General features: G+C 37.9%; 1 protein-coding gene across 2 annotated transcripts in view; it reads left to right on the top strand.

The window, feature by feature from the left end:
• Positions 1-19,069, top strand: part of EYS (eyes shut homolog) — a 1,666,475-nt gene that overhangs the window by 1,624,968 nt on the left and 22,438 nt on the right. The gene's annotated exons all lie outside the window — the stretch shown is intronic.

A 19,069-nucleotide genomic window follows, 5' to 3' on the forward strand; every position in this document is an offset into this window, starting at 1 on the left:
TTGACATTATATTTCACAAATAGGATAGCATTAAAATTTAGTACTACAAAAATACAGCTTTATGTTTAGAATTGCTTTAATTTACTAACTCAAATACCCCTGTCTGTTTAGTCTAGATGTTCTGGATCTCTTGTGCTAAATGCAATCTAATCAAGTGAATTTAGATTCATAATTCAAGAACGAGCCTCCATCTTTCAGCTTCCCCCTCTGTACCTTCCATTTGACTAAGACCTTTGGGAATATCACAAGGGAGATACATCAGCTCCAGTGCAAAAGAAGAGAAATTTGAGGGATGAAATGGCCCCATGTCCGGTGGAACAATAAGGAGCCCTCAGTTTTCTAGGTTTCCTCAGCTTACATACCTCTCCGTACCTTATGACTGATGATACCCTTACCACTGGGCAAATCATGCAACGGCCTTGAGGGAGCCCGTGGTCTCCTGAGTGCTCCCCACATGGGCTGCAGCTGGTGTAAGTGTGCTTCTAGGTCTGCCCGCTCCCCCGTTTAGTACCCACCTTGCCTCAGACCTTCTGGATTCCCTTCACATCACACACACTGCAGGGTAGGAGGGCGTGGATGGAGCATGGCAGTCCTGTTGTCTCCTTCCCAAGTAGAGCTGGACCAAAGTCATTCCTCCGCTGTCCTCCTTGCAGCCAATAGCACAAACTCATCTTCATGGACTGGAGAAGGAATGTGGCTCTGTACTGCGCGTCATCCCCAAGCAAGAAGCCCCTGTGGCACTGCACAATTTACCTCCTCATGTAACTTCCCTGACAGCCTCTCTTTATAGGCAAGGTTGGTGGGAGGCTTAGTGGAATGCAGCCACCTTTAAATCTCCCCCATCACACCTGCATCCTCTGCTAAAGCTCTGAGAACCCCTAGGGCAAGAGCAAAAATGCCCACAGACACAAGGACGAAGTAGGGCGCTGGAAAAGGTGGCTTTGGGGAAAATCAGGAAAGCACGGGCTGCTCAATGCCTCAAGTTATGCATCTTACATAAATCAACACTTATGCTTCACTTTGTCTTATCTGGTGTAGTTCTAAATATCACAGCAAAATGGGTGTGAAAGAAGACCTCCATAACGCCACGCTCAGAGTCCTAAAACTTCAGTTGTGTGACAGACACAGTTGTGCTGCTGTGAGGCTAATGGGATGGCTTGGCTGCAGCTGGCCAACGTGTCAGTAAGGCTCCAGCCATGGATCCACACAGTCCTGCTTCAGTTTGCCCCTATCTCCCTACCTCCCCATCCCCACTCCCACCACCCCATCTCGGGGCTGGCTGGGAGTCCAGGACAGTGTGGCATGGAATTCAGGAAACTTGCAGTTGAAGAATCTGGAAAATTGAGCCAGAAAAACATGAGGACATGGGGATCCCTCTGCCGGCTCCTGGAATCCAGAGACTGGATCATCCACCATTTCTCTATCTCACCTCACACCCCACCCAGAAGAGAAAGCCTTAGCCTCTGCACCCATGTTTAGCAGCAGGGGCTGGGGTAGAAGAAGTTCGGGAGCCCGTCACCAATTGTGTTATATACACCTTGGGATAATTGGGGGGCTTTATTGTGATATCACATCATACATGTTGTAATTTAATCTTCCTCTGACCATTTTATCAAATACATTAATGCAAACATCTTTAATCCTATATTCTCTGAGATTCTATGTGTGCTTAACTTTCCTCCAAAAGTCAAAGGTGTTGATAAATGGAAGACATTTAGGGTCAGAATACTAGTGATTTAGCGAAAGAAACGTTTAATTGTGTCAGAAGTTGTGACTATGAGATAATGTCTGGCTATGGAAATCTGTCTCTTTCATGATGACATTAGAGGCAGATCCCGCTCTTCAAAAATGGCCCTTCTTGGGCTTCCCTGGTGGCGCAGTGGTTGAGAGTCCGCCTGCCGATGCAGGGGACACGGGTTCGTGCCCCGGTCTGGAAAGATCCCACATGCCGCGGAGCGGCTGGGCCCGTGAGCCATGGCCGCTGAACCTGCGCGTCCGGAACCTGTGCACCGCAACGGGAGAGGCCACAACAGTGAGAGGCCCGTGTACTGCAAAAAAAAAAGAAAAATGGCCCTTCTTGGCTCCTGGAATAGGCTACACTCTTTCCTGGAATAAGAAGTTTATACACACTCTTCCCTCTGCCTGAAATGCTTTCATCTTCTCCTCAGAATCCAGCTAACATACCTTCATCCTTCAAATTTCGACTCAGACCTTTCTTTTATAGGAATGACTTCCCTGACCCTCTTTCACATAACTGAGGGTGGTGCCCACTCCTGTTCCTGTCCATTGGTGTAGAATCTCTAACACTTGCCATACAGTGCTGAGTGAATGTGTCTGCTATACATTTTATTTAGCAGTTCTCAAAGGATAAAAACAAACTGTGATCATTTTCAAGAAGCAGTTCTTGACGTCAGTGAACAGCAAAGTACTTTACCAAGATGGTGCACTTGTATTACTCCCAAAGGAATAGCTATTAGAAACTGAAGGAAATAATAGGACAAGTTAATATAAGGGCTAGTGACTATTTACAATAGCCACGTCATGGAAGCAACCTAAATGGATAAAGAAGATGTGGTACATATATACAATGGAATATTACTCAGCCATAAAAAGGAACAAAATTGGGTTATTTGTAGAGACGTGGATGGACTTAGAGACTGTCATACAGAGTAAAGTTAAGTCAGAAAGAGAAAATCAAATATTCCATATATATGGAATCTAGAAAAATAGTACAGATGAACCAGTTTGCAAGGCAGAAATAGAGACGCAGATATAGAGAACAAGCATATGGACACCAAGGGGGGAAAGTAGGGGGGGTCGGGGGGTGGGATGAATTGGGAGATTGGGATTGACATGTATACATTAATATGTATAAAATAGATAACTAATAAAAAATCTAGTGATAGTGTTATTTCAAGTGCAATAATTTTAAGAAAGGAAAGTTTTCAGCTAATAAACATTACAATAGGCTATAAGAAAAAAAATACATAAGGGTTAGTGATTATAACAATAGGGCAAGCCAGATTTTTGCATCTTAAAATCTCAAATGATGAAAGTCCAGGGTATTAACCTAAAGTTTGTTTGGGTGTATGTATATGTACAAATATATATTAGCATGTATATAAATAGATTATACAGAGAGATAGCAGAGATACAGTAATGAAATTATTTTATAAGAAGAGAGTCTAGAAAGTTTGATAAAATGTGCCAGAAAAGTTATGTCACTCTCATAGTATTCTCAACAAAAACTGACCAAAGATATACCCTGCTATGCTATAAAATAAGAGCTTAAGTCCTTTATTAAAAAGTTATAGAAAATTATATCATAAAAACAGTTGTTTTGAATGGGAAAAAAAGTATTGATATTATGTGAGGGAGGGGACTATAGAGTTTTAGATTCTCAATTGAAAGTTATTTTTCTAGAGTAATTTTTATAGTAAAGTTGATTTTAAGAACTATAAACTATATTTGTTGTGAAGTCAAAATAATGAAGAAGGAGCTTAATCAGAAATGACAGAATTAAACTTTAAGTCTCAAAAGATCCGTTTTCTTTATCTCCATTAACCCATTGACTTTGCAGTTTTCCAACATAGTAGCTACAGTACTAAAATTTAATTTAAAAAACAAAAACAGATAACAGATATCAGCCAGGCCCTGAAACCAGGCAGCAGTGAGCTCCTGCGTCTTGTCAATAGCTGCATTTTCCTTATTCCCAGAGAGCTTGTTCCTTATTGCACCATAACCAGTAGCTGTCTGTGACATGCAGTCATAATTTCTACTCAGTTGAGCAAATTATGGTCACCCAGAATGCAGAAGAAATGCCTGGGGTTCAATTCACTTTTATTGTAGTTATAAACTGGTGTGTAAATTACCAAGAAATCCAACACCAACATCCTTAAACTTACAAATCCCTGACTTCCATGTCATCTTTTTCTCTTCTGCCTCTTCTCCGTCCCCATTCCAAGAAACCTAAGTCTTAGGAAATTAGTTTGGCTGCACATGGAACCCGACTTACAGCTGTCATACCTGCCTAGTTTCGTCTTTATGATCGTCTTTATTGTAAATGAGCCCCACGCCCAAGAAGCACCCAAACTCATGCTTATAAGCTCTGAATGACGAGAAACTAAACTGCAGTGGATTGGCAAGCCCGGTGAAGCCGTGGCGCAGGGACGGTGAAGGACATCTGCCTCACATTAGCGTTCTCTGTTCTGTTCTCCTCCCTTGGCAGTAACGCTTGGCACCAGTTCATTAAGATTGTTTACCAGTTCCAGAACACGTGCTGGGAAGACTGCCTGAACAAGAAAGACAGGTGCCTTGTCTCCGTAGAGGTGACATGCTAGTAGGAGGCGGCAAGCACAGAACATGCCCACCAGTCAATGAGCAAAAGCACAGAATGAGTGAGTGCCATGAAGGAAAGCAAGAGGGCGAGGAGACAGACAGTCACTGGGAGAGTACACTCAAGCGGGGATGGTCAGGAAAGGCCTCTCTGAGTAGTGACATCTGAGCTGTCAGCCAGTGAGACTCACCCACGTGTCACAGACAGAGGGGCAGGCTCTCTGGGCAGCGGTTAAACCTGGAAACAGGAAAATGATGTCACATGTTTGAGGGAGAGAAAGGCAGTCGGTATTCCTGGAATAGGAGTTGGTATTAAGATGAGTTTGGAAAGGCAAGCAGAAGCCAGATCGTGCAGAGCCTTGGAAAACACGATAAAGAATTGTAATTACACGCTGAGAAAATAGGAAGCCTTTGAAGATTGTAAGAGTGAGTCAGAAAACTTGAAGTTAAGTCCTGTTGCTCCTAGTAACTAGCAATTCAGTTTCTGCTGCATCAGTGAAGTCTCTGAGCCTTGATTTCATTATGTGTAAAACAGCAACTTCAAGTATGCCAGCTGTTTTCCATCTGCCCACCCTTCCCCACACCCACACTCCCTGCCCCGTACTCTAACACCTTCTCCAGTGGATTGCAGTGGAGTTTGGCCAACAGACGTCACCAGCAGGCGATGAGGCGGAAGGAGGAGAGCAAGACAGAGTACTTACTCTCTTACGAAGAGGATGGCCAGGGGACATTCTCTGTCCCAGCATTATAATTTAAGCAGTGAGATCTGATTTAATCTGTCCCTTGCTATTAGATGTCTGACTAATGGGGGAAATGTTATCTTTCAAGTCCCCTAAAACATTCACCTATAGCTGACAGAAAGAAATATCCATTTAAAGACAAGAGAAGGATAATTCCTGGTTGGGTACCTTCTTTTCACTAAGGCCCCACCCCAAACTCCATTGGAATTCCACTGAGGAATTCCCCGGTGGTTAAGTAAAGTATCAATAAACCATTTGAATCCAATGGCTTCTAGGGTCACAGCCACCAAAAGTGATTCAAAATATCTGAGCCTAGCTCCCCAAGTGCAGGAATCCACAATGTTCACATTGGAACTAGCTCGGATGTGTGCGTTTAAACGCCCAAGGGCCCTAAACCATCTTTAAAATTAAACTGAAGATGCAGGAGGATTGTCAGCAAACAGCATCTGGGTGTATATTTCACAGGGACTATTGACCTTAATTTAAAAAGAAATCATAACAGGTGAAACTAGGGTAGAGTATTTTGCAATCCAGAATAGCCATTAAAATATTCTATTCTAGAAGAATTCTGATTTACAGTTATTTTGTGAGATGGACAATTTGTCCAATTTCTTTTCTCTTACACTCAAATCTTATTTATTTGTTCTTCTCCTCCATTATACTTGTCTTTCCTGTTAGAATTTATGATTTACAAGAACACATGTAACCTTTCCTGAATCATAAAATCTCTCCTGCCCATTTATTTTTCCCCACATTATTGGTAAATTGTTTTTTTCTTTAAATAGTTTTACACTAGCTAAATTCTAGCTATCGTGTATCGTCGACATTTAGCCAAGTGAGATTCCATGATATGTGTCTTTTTAAATTTTAGCCTAGGAAATACTTAAAATGCTTCCATTTTCCCTACATTCTTTCCATCCGTAGTGCAATTTTCCTTCCACTCACTCCTCTAAGATAAAGAAACCACGCACTTGCTGGCATTTTGAGTGAAGCAGGCAGATGTTCAAGCTACTTGGTCTCTTGATGCCCTACTTTATGGTCCACCTACCCCCGGTTTTATTGAAATTAATTCAAGCTAATGGCGAAGTTCAATTCTCCAAGCGTTCCCGACACGTGGGATGCCTTCCTGCCGAGTCGTGGTTTTCCTAATAGTAGAGAAATGGGTCCATAGCACTGTAGAGGGCAATTTCAGGGATCATTACTGCCTTTTTCAGATGCTCATTTTCAGGTGCATTTAACCAGGCAGGTAAATACAGCAGGTAATGTGCAAGCTTTCTTCATAGAAAAAAAAAAAACCTTAAGTCTTTATTTCCCCACTTTCAATCCCACCATGATAATTAATAAGGATGTAGTTACATGTGTACTAGATCCTCTACAATTTTATAATACTTATAAAAGGTAAAAAATAAATAAGCACTAGCTACGATTTTTAGGAACACACGTTTTAATTCTTTAGTCTTCTGTTTGTGCTCTTCCATACAACCTGATAAATCGTAAGCGAAAGAGTGCATGGGTTATATATAACAATTCTAAGGTTTATATGAACGTTAAGCTTTTTGAGTATCTAAAGGAATAGACTCTACTAGAATCTTAGTAGAAATGCACACACACAACTGTCATTTCCTAACCTTGGACTTTGAGGAAGGAACTTACTTTTCCTGAACATCAAGCTTCTCATGTGTGAAAAGAATATGTTTTTAAGTCTCTGTTTTAGAGGAATTTGGGGCCGAAGTCCAGGGAGAGTCCATTCACCTTGTCAAGCCCTAAGTTAATAATTAATACTGTTTATAAGGTAGTGAGTGAAAGGTTAAAAACTGTAAGAGACAGATTGAGAGGTTTTTCTTCAACAAAATTCTTTTAATTTTCTATTCAAGATAACATTAAGTAACAAACAAAAGCCCTCAACACAGTGGGTTTTCAGCTCCTGCTAAAGATTTCTCCCTTGAAATGTTTTACATATTGAGCCATGTTCCCCATCTTAGGAAGATATTTACATATTGAGCCATGTTCCCCATCTTAGGAAGGCAGACAAAAAAAAAGGTTTGCTTACAATCAATTTCTACGGACAGGACTTGGTGGCTTCTTCCCCTGACGCAGGTCTGCCCACACTCTCTTTTTATCTGAGGTGATTGACAGTGATGGAATCCAACCACAAACTTTACTTTCTAATTTGAGGAACTGAGAGAGAGGCTCCCTCTGGTTTCTAAAAGAAGCAAACTAAAATCCTCATGACCATAGTGGAAGATATAGAGATTGCAAGGTATTTCATTATTTCATTCCTTCTTTTGTTAAGAATCTATATAATTTATCCTAAGAAAAATAGGAAAGCAAACTTTCCTGTACCATCCTAACCAAGGAATATCACAAGGCAAATGGTCAAGAAAGCCCTGTGGTCTCAATGACAGAACTGTCTAAGATTCCAAGCCACCCTTATAAAGGTCATGATGAGGGGTCAGTGACACAAAGAGGCCAGCACAGAACCTGGCACATAACAAGTACTCCTTAAATATGAACCCCTCTTACAGAGGAAGGAAAAGTGTTAGATTAGACTTGTGCTAAATGCAGGTTATGTCCACATAGGTATTTTTATCATCTCTTTTTTTAAAATATGGATTTGTTTTAAACAGATTCTTAAGCTAAAATATTTTAAACCTCCTATTTTAAAAAGGCAATAGTTTTTATTATATAAAGATGTAAAAAATATTTCAAGCTATCATGATCAATGTAGTAGACATAAACTTTCCAAATGACCATATAAGATTTCTTTTAAAAACAAAATACACATTATTTATAGAAGTACAGCAGATTATTAAGTTTTTTAAAAAGTATTTATTGAGAAACCACTCAGGCAATATGGACAGATCCAAAACATGATAAGGTAGGGTCCCTCCTTTCAAAGAACTAATAATTTAGATAGAGACCAGGCAAAAGTCTGTGAATAAAGTATATAATTTAAATAACAGTTCAGGGAAAAGAGTAAATAACATCCCAGGGTATTGAATTCTTTAACAGCTCGACAAATGACAGTGCCTGCGTAACTTCTAGCTAGTGGGGCCTGAAAAGGCCTTAGAAAGCAATGGAATTAATAGCATTGCTGCAGGTTACACATGAGAGCTGTTAAGAGAGTAACTCCTAAGAGTTCTCATCACAAGGAGAAAATATTTTTTCCTTTTATTTTGTGTCTGTATGAGATGATGCATGTTCACTAACCTTCCTGTGCTCATCATCTCATGATGTATGTAAGTCAAATCAACAGGCTGTACACCTTAAAGTTATATACTGCTGTATGTCTGGTATATCTCAATAAAACTGGAAGAAAAAAATCTCAAAAAGAAAAAAGCAATGGAGTTAGATTAGGTGTTAAAAAAAATGGGTAAGTTTTGGATAGACTCATACAGGATGGTAAGATAGCCGTCCTAAGAGTGAAAACTACTTCAGCAAAGCATGGGGGAGATGGAAATATGCACTTGGAAATGTGAGTAAACCTCTTTATCTGAAAAGGAAATGTATGCCAGGTAAGGTGTAAATTATTAAAATACCTCTGAGAATAGAAGAGACCAATGTAAGGCACACTAAATTAAAAACTCATCAGGACTTGCTTACTGGTCTGAGTGTGCCTTTCACATAGATGGTGTTCAGTTAACACTTGTGAAGTAAGTGATGATTATTCAAGGTTTAAAACCTGAATGACACATGCATGTAATCAATGTTGTCTTCCAGACCTGCTGTAAATGAGCCTTGGAGACTCCTGAAACAGCCATATAATTTCCCACAAAAGTTACCTGACTCAGTGGCTGAATTTATTATTTAAGATACTTCCAAACAACTTAAGAGAGAGCTCACAGTAAAATGTACATGTATTTGAAAAGTAGCCAAGATAGTGATAGAAAGATAAACTTATGCCCTCCTGCCAAGGAAAGAAGAGAAGGGAAGGGAAGAGAAGGGAAGGGGAGGGAAGGACAAGGAAGACAAAACAAGGCGAGTCTAAATCATTTCACAAAACACAACTGAATGTAAAATTAGCTTTGGGTTTCTTGGAAGTTGAAGTGAATCATAAAATACAACAGACTGCTACTTAATTATTGCCTAATTAAAGAAAGCATACCAGTCCTCACATCAAGGACAGAGAACCGTGCCCTGGCACTGAACTGTAATAAAAATGTATTGAGCATGATCCATTTTTTAGAAAAATAAAATTAAATAGCATAATAAATGTTGTGTTTGATGACAATTTTCTAGAAAATGAAATGGCATTATGTATATGGTCATTTTTTATACTGACACAATAAAGGCTACGGGCATAATATTAGGTCATAGTTCTGTAAAGATAATTATGTCAAATTATCTTTGAAAAGTAGATTTCTATTGATCTGACATGTTACTGGGGCAATAGTCAGTTGTCTTGAGAGATAATTATTTATTTTCATTAGACCATTACTCTTGGATATCAGTTGTGTCGGTCAAGTTTCTGATGGTCAAAGCATAGCAAAAAATGAAAATTAAGACCCCTGTAGAAGTCCAGGTATCCTGGCTATTAATTGAAAGGATCATTACATGCTTTGTTTTCCAGATTTATAAGTGATAAAATTGATGTTTTACCATGAAAATTAAAAAGTTTAACTTAGCATCTGTTACCTTATATGTGTGCGCTGTTTACTGCCAGAACTCTTACTAATATAATAAGTATCATTTTGCCTACCTGACAGAATTCATATGAGGTAAGTACTCAAAGGAAATTACCAGGGACTTCCCTGGTGGTCCAGTGGTGAAGACACCACGCTTCCGTTATAACGGGCACGTGTCCAATCCGTGGTCGGGGAACTAAGATCCTGCATGCTGCCTGGCGCGGCCAAAAATTTAAAAAAAAAGAAAAAGAAAAAATAATTTAAAAAATAGTGTTATCAGTAAATTAACATAGTCTACAAAAAAAAAGGAATCACCAGATTTCTTTATCATAAAACAATCATGTGATTTTATAGAACACAATTTTTTTGACAATGATGGCAGATACACTTTACTTTCATTTCAGTACAAAATTAAGTTTAAGAATCAATGTATCGTTGTGGTTTTGAACCAATATCAAACCTCTGACCCAATAACAAACAAGGCAAACTTCTGGAGGCAGACCTAACCATTTTTTCACTCTGAGTTAAGAACTGGCTAATGTTGACAGGGCAGGTCATGGAAAGAGCTTATTTGGTGCTAGGAATCTCAGTGGGAGCTGCAGCTCAAAACAACTTATACTGATTCCCAGGAAAATAATACAGGTTTCACTGTAGTTCACTCAGTCTGTAGTTCTCCCCGCAAGTTTCCATTGACTTCCTATTTTTCCTCCCCAGCTAACTCACTCTCCCAAATATTAGGCTGCTACCCTGTCCAATCATCTTCTATCATCTCTACACTGAATTTACTATGTCACTGTTTTAGATGATGACTTCCCCATTTGGGGGCTAGCATTTATGGGGAACTTAATTGGAAGAACACTTAATTTTTAAGCAACACTCTATCTCGATGGGTCTTCAAAGATCATTTGAACAAAATAGCCACCCAAATAATTAAATGAGTTAAGTAATTAGAGTTGTTCAGCATTATCCATCTGGGTGCTAAAGAAAGTCTGCCTAAAGGAATGACTTTATTTTTTCAGTAATTGATACTTAGCCATCTCTTCTGTTAGCAACTAGCCAACAGATTCAATTGCTGGATCCCACCACCCCCCAATAGACTATGATAATAAACCAGCAAAGGGCAAGAATGTTTAGCTTCATTTTTGCTGCAATAACAATGTACGTACTTAGTTAATCTAAAATTTGTCCAACTGTTTAACTTGGAATCGAGAGGTAATCACATAGTTAAGGATGGAAAAAAAAGTTACTTCTATCCATTAGATTCTCATTAAGTATTTACAAGCTAAGGAGATACAGTGAAATTATATGCACTATCCATAGACCTAAATGCAAATAACAGATTAATAAATGCCACAAAAAGTCTCAAATTATTCTCATCTCTTTTTCTTGACTGACTGACTAGAACATAACTGTGGTACAGTAGGAGAGCTGTGGCTAAAGTCAAGATTATTGCATTAAAGTCATGAAATCGAGAGCATAGTTGGAGAGCCCTAAACTCAGCACATTTGCTGAGAACAAAGCAGATGTGCATCCGTGAGGGCAACAATTTAACCTCATAGGCTTATAACATGTGGAGATAGAAAACTATTTATTTATTGAATAGACTATGCTTTGAGTCCATCATGAGAAACAACACTCTGGAAATTAGTAATCTATTTTAGAAAGCTTGAGTTCTACCACTGAGAACAGAAACATTTGGTAGCAAACCACTTTCAATGGGACTTGCTCAACTTGAAGTGATTTAAGAAGTGTGCTGAAATAAGCAGTTACTGCATCCAGGGTAGAGAGGTGATAAAATTTTTAATGCTTGAGGGGAATCTTGCAGAGATTTAGGTTTTAAGAAAATCTGTGCTTTAAAAGCAGAGATGTGGGTCAGCAAGATGGCAAACTAGGAAGCTACAGGCTGTCCTTCCCCTACAGAGACACCAAGTTAACAACACATGGACCATGATACCTCTGTGAGAACTCCAGAGAGCATTTGAGAAGCTACTGCACCCAGGTCATAATTGTGGAGGGAATTTTGCATCCAAATAAAGACTGATTCAGGCTAGAATAATCAAAGGATGTTAAATCTAGGGACAGTTTTGATGCATGTAGATATAAATGGCTTAAAGTATCTCCCATAAACTGCATATGAATTGCAAGGAAGAAAAAAATGCCATATTTATACAGCAGAATAGCACACAGTGGAAAAAAATAAGTCAACACCTTGACAAAGGTGAGCAAAATTGATTTCACCAGTGAGGGACAGATAGATACATGTGCCTCCTTGTGTGATGCCCTGAGAAGAACACATCGCCTGTGAAACACCTCAGCCAAGAATGCATACCCTAAATCTGCTTAGAATGAAATATCAGTCAAACCCAAAACGATGAGCATTCCTTTCAAAAACAAAGAGGGAAGAAAAGATCCTTCAAAAACATCAGTGTCATGAAAGACAATGAAGACTGTGGAAATGTTCTAGGTTAAAAGACATTAAAGAAATATGACAACTCAATGCAACATCTGAGTCATATGAGATTTCATAATCTAGGGTAAAATATTATTGGATCAACAGAAAAAATTGAAATATTAATACTAGGTAAGATGAAAGGATGGTATTAATATTAAATTTATTAAAGGTGATAACTGTACTGTGGTTATATATATGAGAATATCTCTAAGTTGTTAGGTGCAAAGAGCCATGATGTATGGAACAAATTATTGAGAAAAAATATCATGTAGACAGATAGCTAGACAGCACTAGATAAAGGGTAAGAAAATTAACAAAAGATGAATCTGGGTACAATATGCTTTGTACTCATTTTATTTTTAAATTTTCTATGCATTTTAAATTATTTCCAAATAAAAGGGTAAAATTAACTAATTTTTAAAAGATCATATGCAATAATTTGATGACTGGTAATTCTATTCTCCTAGATTGGTTTAATACCTTGCCTATAAATACATTTAGGACCCCAGATTCTCTGCAAATAATCATTTAAAAATTTTAGAATATTTTCTCCCAGAGGAAGAAAAGAATGTACAAAATTAAAGATCCTTCATCATAGCTGATGCTACCATATATCATGGGTTTCTTGTTTTTAATGTTTTTATCCATTTATAGTAAACAAGAATAAGGTACTGTTTGTCTTCAGAATATTGACACTAAATGCATTAGACGTTTTCTTCTTGCTGTTTTTTAGTTTAGCAGAGACTATTTCATTTAATTATAACATGACAGTTTGTACTTTTGAATATGAAATGTTTCTTATTAACACTCTTATTAACTTAGCCTTGCAAAAAAATCTTTTTTTAATTCACTAGGCCCCAAGTTGACCTTTGACATAACTAACCCATAGGCATTAACCCGATTTAAAAACACCATGACCCTTTCTCTTACTACTAGGTTCTACTCTATCTCAGAGAGGCCACCCCAACCATAGTAGAGAACCCTCTCAGAGTGAAAGAATTCCAAGTCCAACCAATCGCTAGCTTATTTCAAAATACCTTTACTGTATGGAACTTCTATGTATCACTGTACAATTAGGGAAATTGATGGTGTCCCTGTTATCACTGATCAATTAAGAGATTAGAACTACTACTCTAGAAAGACAGTCCTAGAGATATATTTTGTAAACACAACTTTGCCTGAACATGAACAATTGTGATTAAAATAAAAAGACTACATGTATTGATATTACATGAAACTTAAGACTATTTTTTTTTTCCTGCTGATCTTTGTAGACTCCCTGTATCAATCATGTTAGGCTAGGTTATGATGCAATAACAAACAATCTCCAAATCTCAGTCGTTTAACAAACAAAAATCTATTTCTTCCTTATGGAATGTGTCAGCAAGGTGGCTTAACTCAGACTAGTTACTCAGGGACCCAGGTGGATAGAAGCTTTTTCTTGACTGATGCTTCTACTACAATCACTGAGTCTAAGAAAAGGTAATACAGTGACTCATGCCCTGGTTCTGACAGAAGTGATACACGTCACTTCTGCTCACATTTGATTGGGCTGAGCAAATTACAAGGTCACTTCTAACCTCAAAAAGAGCAGGAAAATGCAATCTTATAATGTGATGAAAAGGAGAGGAAAACTGAAATGTTAGATAAGCAGCCTTGATGACTACCCCACTCCCATATCCCAATAATAAAGACCAGGAGATTATCAGACAAGAATATCTTACAAAAGAAATAAGGAAGAGGTCTTTTTAGCTCTTTAAGTACCTTTCAAACTTTTTAACCATGATGGTTAAAAAAGTAAATAAAAACCAAGGCCAGGTATCCTGAGATGTTTAATGATCTCTTCATAGAAACTGTCTTGAATTTCCTAAGTTTCAACTATGGGGTCCTTAACATAAGTCTTTGTGGATCATGAGTATTATGGAGAGTCACTCAGAGATTGTCAATGCTAAACTGCACAGAGAAACACTTACAGAGACACGGAAACAAAGTAAAATTGGAAGAGAAGCACAGGCCTCCCGAGGACCACACCATCAAACACCACATACAACTAGTGGATTATGTCCTGCATTAGGTTTCCATTCGCTACATCTACATCTTTATTTCTGTCCTGCCCCTAAGTTCATCAGAATCATTTTTGTTACATTCCATATATATGTGCCAGCATACGGTATTCGTTTTTCTCTTTCTGACTTACTTTACTCTGTATGACAGACTCTAGGTCCCTCCACCTCATTACAAATAGCTCAATTTCGTTTCTTTTTATGGCTGAGTAATATTCCATTGTATATACGTGCAACATCTTCTTCATCCATTCGTCTGTTGGTGAGCATTTAGGTTGCCTCCATGTCCTGGCTATTGTAAATAGAGCTGCAATGAACATTTTGGTACATGACTCTTTTTGAATTATGGTTTTCTCAGGGTACAAGCCGAGGAGTGGGATTGCTGGGCCATATGGTAGTTCTATTTTTAGATTCTAAGGAACCTCCGTACTGTTCTCCATAGTGGCTGTACCAATTTACATTCCCACCAACAGTGCAAGAGAGTTCCCTTTTCTCCACATCCTCCAGCATTTATTATTTGTAGGTTGTTTTTTTTTTTGGTTACATTGGGTCTTTGTTGCTGCGCATGGGCTTTCTCTAGTTGCGGCAGGTGGGGGCTACTCTTCATTGCAGTGTGCAAGCTTATTGCAGTGGCTTCTCTTCTTGTGGAGCACAGGCTCTAGGTGCATTGGCTTCAGTAGTCGTGGCACGTGGACTCAGTAGTTGTGACTTGTGGGCTCTAGAGAGCAAGGTCCGTAGTTGTGGCACACGAGCTTAGTTGCATTGCGGCACGTGAGTTCTTCCCAGACCAGGGCTCGAACCCGTGTCCCCTGCATTGGAAGGCAGGTTCTTAATCACTGTGCCACCAGGGAAGCCCTATAGATTTTTTGATGATGGCCATTCTGACCAGTATGAGGTGACCTCGTTATAGTTTTGATTTGCATTTCTCTAATGATTTCTGATGTTGTGCATCCTTTCCAGTGTTTATAGCAATCTGTATATCGTCTTCAGAGAAATGTCTATTCAGGTCTTCTGGCCATTTTTGGATTGGGTTGTTTGTTTTTTTTTTTTTTTTTTTGATATTGACCTGCATGACCTGGTTATATATTTGGGAGATTAATCCTTTGTCAGTTGTTCATTTGCAAATATTTTCTCCCATTCTGAGGGTTGTCTTTTAGTCTTGTTTATGGTTTCCTTTGCTGTTCAAAAGATTTTAAGTTTCATTAGGTCCTATTTGTTTATTTTTGTTTTTATTTCCATTTTTCTAGGAGGTGGGTCAAAAAGGATCTTGCTGTGATTGATGGCATAAAGTATTCTGCCTATATTTTCATCTAAGAGTTTTATAGTGTCTGGCCTTACATTTAGGACTTTAATCCATTTTCAGTTTATTTTTGTGTGTGGTGTTAGGAAGTGTTCTAATTTTACTCTTTTACATATAGCTGTCCAGTTTTCCCAGCACCACTTATTGAAGAGACTGTCTTTTCTCCATTGTATATTCTTGCCTCCTTTATCAAAGATAAGGTGATGCTATGTGCATGGGTTTATCTCTGGGCTTTCTATCCTGTTCCATTGATCTATATATCTCTTTTTGTGCCAGTACCATACTGTCTTGATTACTGTACCTTTGTAGTATAGTCTGAAGTCAGGGAGCCTGATTCCTCCAGCTCCATTTTTCTTTCTCAAGATTGCTTTAGTTGTTGGGGTCTTTTGTGTTTTCATACAAATTGTGAAATTTTTGTTCTAGTTCTGTAAAAATGCCATTGGTAGTTTGATAGGGATTGCATTGAATCTATAGATTGCTTTGGGTAGTATGATCATTTTCACAGTGTTGATTCTTCCAATCCAAGAACATGGTATATCTCTCCATCTGTTTGTATCATCTTCAATTTATTTCACCAGTGTCTTATAGTTTTCTGCATACAGGTCTTTTGTCTCCTTAGGTAGGTTTATTCCTAGGTACTTTATTCTTTTTGTTGCAATGGTAAATAGGGAGTGTTTCCATAATTTCTCTTTCAGATATTTCATCATTTGTCTATAGGAATGTGTGAGATTTCTGTGAATTAATTTTGTATCCTGCCACTTTACTAAATTCATTGATTAGCTCTAGTAGTTTTCTGGTAGCATCTTTAGGATTCTCTGTGTATAGTATCATGTCATCTGCAAACAGTGACAGTTTTATTTCTTCTTTTCCTATTTGGATTCCTTTTATTTCTTTTTCTTCTCTGATTACTGTGGCTAAAACTTCCAGAGCTATGTTGAATAATAGTGGTGAGAGTGGGCAACCTTGTCTTGTTCCTGATCTTAGAGGAAATGGTTTCAGTTTATCACCATTGAGAACGATATTGGCTGTGGGTTTGTCATATATGGCCTTTATTATCTTGAGGTAAGTTCCCTCTATGCCTACTCATCATAAATGAATGTTGAATTTTGTCAAAAGCTTTCTCTGCATCTATTGAGATTATTATATGGTTTTTATCCTTCAATTTGTTAATATGGTGTATCACATTGATTGATTTGCATATATTGAAGAATTCTTGCATTCTTGGGATAAAACCTACTTGTTCATGGTGTATGATCCTTTTAATGTGCTGTTGGATTCTGTTTGCTAGTATTTTGTTGAGGATTTTTGCATCCATGTTCATCAGTGATATTGGCCTGTAGTTTTCTCTTTTTGCGACATCTTTGTCTGGTTTTGGTATCAGGGTGATGGTGGCCACATAGAATGTGTTTGGGACTGTTGCTCCCTCTGCTATATTTTGGAAGAGTTTGAGAAGGATAGGTGTTAGCTCTTCTCTAAATGTTTGATAGAATTCACATGTGAAGCCATCTGGTCCTGGGCTTTTGTTTGTTGGAAGATTTTTAATCACAGTTTCAATTTCAGTGCTTGTGATTGGTCTGTTTATATTTCCTATTTCTTCCTGGTTCAGGTTCAGAATGTTGTGCTTTTCTAAGAATTTGTCCATTTTTCCAGGTTGTCCATTTTATTGCCCTATAGTTGCCTGTAGTAATCCTGATCTTTTGTATTTCTGCAGTGTCAGTTGTTATTTCTCCTCTCTCATTTATAATTCTATTGATTTGAGTCTTCTCCCTTTTTTTCTTGATGAGTCTGGCTGATGGTTTACCAATTTTGTTTATCTTCTCAAAGAACCAGCTTTTATTTTTATTGATCTTTGCTATTGTTTCCTTCATTTCTTCTTCATTTATTTCTGATCTGAATTTTATGATTTCTTTCCTTTTGATAACTTTGTGGGGGGTTTGTTCTTATTTGTCTAATTGCTTTAGGTTTAAGTTTAGGTTGTTTATTTGAGATTTTTCTTGTTTCTTGAGGTAGGATGGGATTGCTATAAACTTCCCTCTTAGAACTGCTTTTGCTGCATCCCATAGGTTTTGGGTCATCATGTTTTCATTGTCATTTATTTCTAGGCATTTTTTGATTTCTTCTTTGATTTATTCAGTGATTGCTTGGTTATTTAGTAGCATAATGTTTAGCCTCCTTGTGTTTCTATTTTTTACATTTTTTTCCCTGTAATTGATATCTAGTCTCATACTGTTGTGGTCAGAAAAGATACTTGATACAATTTCAATTTTCTTAAATTTACTGAGCCTTGATTTGTGACCTAAGATATCATCTATCCTGGAGAATGTTCCATGAGCACTTGAGAATAAAGTGTATTCTGTTGTGTTTGGATGGAATGTCCTATAAATATCAATTAAGTCCATCATGTCTAATGTGTCATTTAAAGCTTGTGTTTCCTTATTTATTTTCGTTTTGGATGGTCTGTCCATTGGTGAAAGTGCGGTGTTAAAATCCTCTCCTGTGATTGTGTTACTGTTGATTTTCCTTTTTATGGCTTTAGCTTTTGCCTTATGTATTGAGGTTCTCCTATGTTGGGTGTATATAAATATTTACAATTGTTATATCTTCTGCTTGGATTGATCCCTTGATCATTATGTAGTGTCCTTCTTTGTTTCTTGTAATAGTCTTTATATTAAAGTCTATTTTGTCTGATATGAGAATTGCTACTCCAGCTTTCTTTTGATTTCCATTTGCATGGAATATCTTTTTCCATCCCCTCACTTTCAGTCTGTATGTGTCCCTAGTTCTGAAGTGAGTCTCTTGTAGACAGCATACATATGGGTCTTGTTTTTGTATCCATTCAGCCAGTCTATGTCTTTTGGTTGGAGCATTTAATCCAGTTACATTTCAGGTAATTATCAATATGTATGTTCCTATTACCATTTTCTTAATTGTTTTGGGTTTGTTTTTTTGGGTCTTTTCCTTCTCTGTGTTTCCCACCTAGAGAAGTTCCTTTAGCATTTGTTGTAAAGCTGGTTTGGTGGTGCTGAACTCTCTCAGCTTTTGCTTGTCTGTAAAGGTCTTAATTTATCCTTCAAATCTGAATGAGATGCTTTCTGGGTAGAGTAATCTTGGTTGTAGGTTTTTCCCTTTCATCACTTTAAATATGTGCTGCCACTCCCTCTGGCCTGCAGAGTTTCTGCTGAAAGATCAGCTGTTAACTTTATGTGGATTCCCTTGTATGTTATTTGTTGCTTTTCCCTTGCTGTTTTTAATATTTTTTCTTTGTATTTAATTTCTGATAGATTGATTAACGTGTCTTGGCGTGTTTCTCCTTGGATTTTCCTATATGGGACTCTCTGTGCTTCCAGGATTTGATTTACTAATTCCTCTCCCATGTTAGGGAAGTTTTCAACTTTAATCTCTTCAAATATTTTCTCAGACCCTTTCTTTCTCTCTTCCTCTTCTGAAACCCCTATAATTCAAATGTTGGTGCATTTAATGTTGTCCCAGAAGTCTCTGAGACTGTGCTCAATTCTTTTCATTCTTTTTTCTTTATTCTGCTCTGTGGTAGTTCT

Source organism: Pseudorca crassidens, chromosome 13 (assembly GCF_039906515.1).
Source record: "Pseudorca crassidens isolate mPseCra1 chromosome 13, mPseCra1.hap1, whole genome shotgun sequence".
In the NCBI taxonomy this organism is placed as follows: Eukaryota; Metazoa; Chordata; class Mammalia; order Artiodactyla; family Delphinidae; genus Pseudorca; species Pseudorca crassidens.